We start from the raw sequence: 6057 nt of genomic DNA on the forward strand, positions 1-6057 counted from the left end.
ATGATTAGTCTGGCAGAGGCATTCAGAGTAGCTGTTAACGGAGCTAACCTAGATTTAGGGAGCCCAGCTAGGGTCACCAACCCATATTCTATTCGCGAGATAACTAGGGATTGGACTACTGACTGGATGTCCTCTGGAGGTAGGAAAGAGTTGATTTTCCTTAGAGTGTTGAGCTGATGATTGGCACTCTTAATGGTGGCACTGATGTCCTTGCATGTTTAGAAATTTGTCCAGGGTGACACCTAAAGAACAAACGGAGTTCACCATATGCGGGTTGCAGTTGAGTGCAGAGATTTTTTTGATCTAGTTTTGCGTTGGGGTCTCCTGGTTGTGGGAGTAATCAGGAGAAATTCGGTTTTGAGGGAATTTAGTAACAGATGGTTGTGTGTTAGCCATTGTTGAATTTTTTTGGAGCGCTCCATTAAGAGTTTTAATGTCATCTGGAGAGGAGATCTTCAAATACAGTTGAGTATTGTCTGCGTACATATGGTACTGAATGTTTGACCCGTTCAGAATAGCAGTTAGTGGTTCCATGAAGAGATTGAAGAGCGCCGTCGAGAGTGCAGATCCTTGAGGTACCCCAATAGAGACCGTGGTGCTGGCAACCAAAGATTGGTTGAATTTGATTCTTTGTATTCGGTTATGCAGGAAAGAGGAGAACCAATTTAAGACAGGGCCAGATAACCCTATGCTATACTGAAGAATGTTAATCAAGTCATCATGTTTGATAGTGTCAAAAGCAGAGGACAAGTCCAGAAGAATTAGAAGACAAGGCCGATCTTGGCGTAACCTAAGGCGTAACCTACGATCGAAGATGACGTGTTCAATATAATAGTACATATGAAGCCCACATTCCACACTGCTGATCCTCTCCCCTCCACCCTAGCACAGAACCTCAACCATAGCTCCCCATTTTGGACCAAAATAAGCAAGTCTCTCTTTCATCAGGCCATATACTCCGTCCAACTAGGCCAAGTCACACCAATTCTCAAACAAGCATTTGCAGTGCAACAGGTCTCACATTATTTAAGTTTAAGCTATTCACATTGCTAAATAATGCAACACCAATAGCTCAAACATTAATAATCCGACACCTATTGCATTGCAAATGCTTTTTTCAAGAGCTGTGAAACCCTTGCTACTTTTTAAATGCTTGCCACTGCTGTTTTTTAGCGCTCTGAAACCCCTGCTACTTAATAAATGCTTGTGACTGCTGTTTTTTAGAGCTGTCTGCGAAACCCTTGCTTCGTATTAATTGCTTGCTACTGCTGCTTTTTAGAGCTGTGAAACCCTTTCTGCTTATGACATGCTTGTGGCTGCTGTTTTTTAGACTTGAAACCCTTGCTACTTATTAAATGCTTGCTACTGTTGTTTATCAGAGCTGTGAAACCTTTGCTGCCTATTAAATGCTTGTGACTGCAACCTGTAGGGACGAAAGGCTGGCTTGTACTTACTGCGACTGAACCCGTGATCCGCCGATCACTAGATAACAGCAGTGTGCATTTTACTCACTGGGACATCTTGCCGACTGTCATGTGCATTCATAGTGCTAAAAGTTCACTGCAACAAACAGGAGCTTTGTGAGAGGAAGCGCCGGGAGTCTAATCTGATGTGGGGGTAACCAGCGAGTCTTCAGTTGTTTTTATCCGCTGGCATAACCTGAGTCCAGTGGGTGGGCAGAGGCCACGGCAAAACGGATGGATGTGTTCTCATCTGTGCGTCACTTGCGCTGCCAGTGTGTGCCTAGAAGTTATAGCTCCTTGGGGTAGGACTAAGCTAAAGCAAACTAGCTTTCAGGCTGATGAAAACAACGCATGTTGTAAATGCACTCACTCATTTAGGCTCAGCAAGTTTTCTTTGACCGGACTTCTTTGTGACACTTAGCTATTCTGTGATATTTACCTGGTCTTTTGCACATCTCATTCAATGTGAATTTTGGGTATAAATGCTATACATTTGGAGGAGTCCCTATGACATTCTAAGATATAAGACAACAGAAATCATGCAGGCTTGAAAGTCCTGATATTGTGCAGAATGACGTATGTAGAGTGACATAAGAACTCTGGTTCTGACCTTAGGAAGGAGGTACTAACCAGTAAGTGCACTATGAAAGTCCAGGTTTGAGATGTTGAAGATAGCAGATTCACAGCTATCCTACACATTTAAAGCTGATGGATAGTAGAATCAAGATAACACGGTCAAACGGTGGGCCTTTAAAAACATTAAATGTAGAAGCAGACAGTTAAAGCAAAGGAGTCATAATAATGATGGAATAAGCAGTGATGGTTTTAAGGAAGACCCACAACTGGTACACCACGTGCAGTAAAATATGGTCAGCATACATCGAGCAGATACACAATATCAGCATGGTTCTTGTGAAAAACAGCAAGTACTCACTGTAATTGCTTCAGTGCTGAAGAAATGACAATGAGATGTATGCAGGGTGTTTACCCCTACATAAGAGAGAAACTGAAAAGGGCTACACCAATCAGTGCTATGATCTGTGCAACACAAGCTAAGTAATGTACCATCAGGTGTAATAACACCATTCAAATATTTCAGAGAAAATGTGCATGGCTGTATATGAGCCCTTGGGCTTCACGTCCTGGGTTTCCTATATATTGCTTGCCAATTAAGATTGCGAGTTAAGGATATGTGCTGATTTAAAATCACTCGATACAAGAAGTGATGGGTAAATTGGCGAAAGCGCAGTCTTTTTAAAACCATATCCCACATGTAGTGCATCAAACAGAAATTGAGAGGAACTACTGTCTTATAAGAGCCTTCTTGAAACCCGTCTTAATATGTGGGAAAGTTATAGAGAATTCAGTCACAACTTGTCTAGTTTTACAAATACTAAAATAATTTGGAAAGAATTATTTTTTAACAGCAAAAATGTGAAAGAAGACATAAAACCACAATCTATGTTACTGGAGGCTGCTTTAAATGCTCCACAACTTAAAGGCAAGCATGAACTGAGGCGCGTTTCTAATCACGCAAGAATTGCAAAATGTATTGGAACCCACCAACTAGAACCAAACTGTTGTGTTTTGTGCTCTGTATAAGTCCGAACATGTGTACCACTCTTCTTGTAAACATGCACTGTTACTCTATATTCATGTTCCTTGACTAGCTTGTCTTGCCTTCTACCAAGCTGCATCTATTTGCTAATTGTACATTGTCATGTGGTCTTGTATTCATGGTTTTATATAAAAGGTTGAAAAATAAAGTTACAAACAAAAAAAATTCTAAATGTGTGCCTATAGTCTCCACCAGGAATTAAGCTCTAGCAAAAATGTTGCACAAAAGGTCACTCATATGGAAATAAGTTGAAGAAAACGGTTTTAAGAGTTAAAGGCATCCAGGTGCCCTGCCAGTTTTTTCTGTCATAGGCTCTTTACAGTAAAATTGCATGGCTATCAATTTATTGTGGGACAAATTCCGAAAGAGAAGATAGTAAGTACTGGTATTCTCCCAAAAGCCATGGAAAGGTGGAATAAGGGATAGTTCTGAAATGTATAGGCATTAAGCATGGGCGGAAAATCCGTTCCGCTCGCGGATTTTGCGGATTTTCGGGAAATCCGCAATCCGCGAGATTTGCGAATTTCCCGCAAAATCCGCAAATCCGCGAGCAGCGGATTTTGCTCGCGCTGCTCGCACTGTTCGCGTGAATTCGCGCCCCGCGAATAAGTGCAAAATTGCAGAAATACGATCTTAGCAAAACTGAAAGTAACTACTTACCAGGTTCAAAAGTTCAGGCACATCATTAGTAGCCATTTCCTGTAGTGCTTCCTGAGGGGCCCCTCCAGAGTTCAGTTGCCAGTTGAAACTATTATGTGACCCTGCTCTGAACCTCAGAATAGTTACACATATGCCACAAAGGTCCTGAATTACAGCTAAGGGAGACAAGCAGGAGCCAGGCTGGAAGTTAAAATCCATTAATCAGCCCCTAATTCATTATTGTCAGTTGGGGCAGGGCAGGTGTTGTAACTAATTTTGCAACAATGAAAGCACTTAGCAAGTGCAAAAGATCACTAATCAGGGCGCACTAAGGAAGCAGTTGCCAGCTAAAAAAATATTCTGTGACACATTAATCAGCCCCAAATTAATTCAGGTCACTTGAGGCAGGGAAGGTGTGCTTTGCTTTGCCGAAAATAATGTACACTGGACAACCAGAGGGTGTGGTGATGAAACAGAGGGTGGCATGGGTGGGCCAGAGGGTGGCATGAGTAGTCAGAGAGTGGCAGTGGTGACAGAGAGTGGCAGTGATGAAGAAGAGTGTCCCAAACAGGCTGGACACGTAGAAACAACAAGTTCGCAAAACTTGCGACCCGACAGGTAAGTTCGCAAATTGCGAAATTGTAAAAACCCTCGCGAACTGGCAGAAACACGGGCGAACACAAAAAAAAAAAATCCGCAAATTCGCGGGAATTCGCGGATTTTGCGGATTGCGAATCCGCAAATCCGCAAAATTCGCGGATTGCCAATCCGCAAAATCCGCTCATGGTTAATAGGCATGCTGTAAAAGTACAAATTGTAGAGCTGTTGAACAAAATTTGAGTGGTTTTGAAAGATAAAGACTGAATGGTAGATCTTAATGGAAAGATTACGCTATAATCTGGGTATGAGTAATCATTAGGTCTATAATCAATAATGTGAATCACCTTTAGCAGTGCAGGACATGCTTGTATGGTGTGATATCAAACAGCGATATGACACTATTCCAGTCCTGAATGTTCTAGTGTAGTGTTTGTCAGATGTGTAGTTGCACATGCGACCTGACTCATGGGCTATTTATACAGTGCTCTTGGTTGCAGACTCTTTGTCGAACATAGAAATTCAATGTTTCTGTGTTGTCTACCTCAGCCTGGTTTGCACAGCCAAGCTACACCAGGCCATGTGCTCCAAAATTAAACCAAATCAGGCTGATGTACTCCTGTCACACATTAAGCTACAGTGCTTTGAGTTGCTACGAGTAGAAATGGGTACCCACATATTTAACACGTCACAAAAAGTACAACAAAACTAGAAGAAAATAGAGGTACAGATGGCTTCAACATTTTGAGAAAGACAAGGAAAGAAAAAGGCCAATTTATGGTTGATGGAACAGCATCTAATACAATGAGACTCGATGAAGGGTCTTTCCCATTCAAACAAAAATATAGTAAAATACGCGTATGCAGCTGCGGTGAGGAGATATTCTTGAGGACTAACTGGGTTAATTTTGGAACTCAAATCAGCTCAAACCCCACGAAACAACTCTTAAAGACAATGTTATCCTTCCTAAGTTGTCAAAAAGGATTGTGGTGCTGTTCCTCTGGTAGAGGTTAAGAAAGTCACTCGAGAATCGGGACCCACTGTGTCTCACTAGGATCTACAGGGAAAATCCATTTGTTGGATTTTAATGCCCTCACACACCCTTGCATGTGTCATGCTTCAACATCTGGGCTGCTCCTCGTTGGGTCGGCGGTGCAATACCCAACGGGCTCACCGCAAAAGGGGCACTTTATCGGAGATCTTTTATCCAACAGTTGTTTGGTGAAGTGCGGGTATGGGGCCAGAAAAAGTGTAGACGTGATAGTGAGTTAAAAATGGGGCTGCACGCTGCATAGGCGAGACCTAAAAACCATTGACTGACCAGAACAACCTCTATAACCTCAGACCTATCTCCAACCTGCGGTTCCTAGCCAAAGTGATGGAAAAATGTGTACTGCTACAATTTAATCAACACATAGACGAATTCAGCCTCCACAACATATTCCGATCAGGGTACAGAAAAGGTTCCAGCACAGAAACTGCTATGCTCATTATACCGGATGACATTCACAGATACTTAGATGAAGGCAACTCCTCCTGCCTCCTAATCCTACTCCATTTATCTGCTGCGTTTAATACAGTTAATCGCCCAGCTTTACTCAAGACTCTCAAGAAATGCACTGGCATCAATGGCACAGTCCTGAAATGGTTCACAACCTATTTTCAGCACGGCTTACAACAAATAAAAATCAACAGCTGTCTCTCGAAGCCTGCACCAGTTCCAGAAGGTGTTCCCCAAGG

The sequence above is a fragment of the Lissotriton vulgaris genome, chromosome 3_1 (assembly GCF_964263255.1).
Source record: "Lissotriton vulgaris chromosome 3_1, aLisVul1.2, whole genome shotgun sequence".
NCBI lineage: Eukaryota > Metazoa > Chordata > Amphibia > Caudata > Salamandridae > Lissotriton > Lissotriton vulgaris.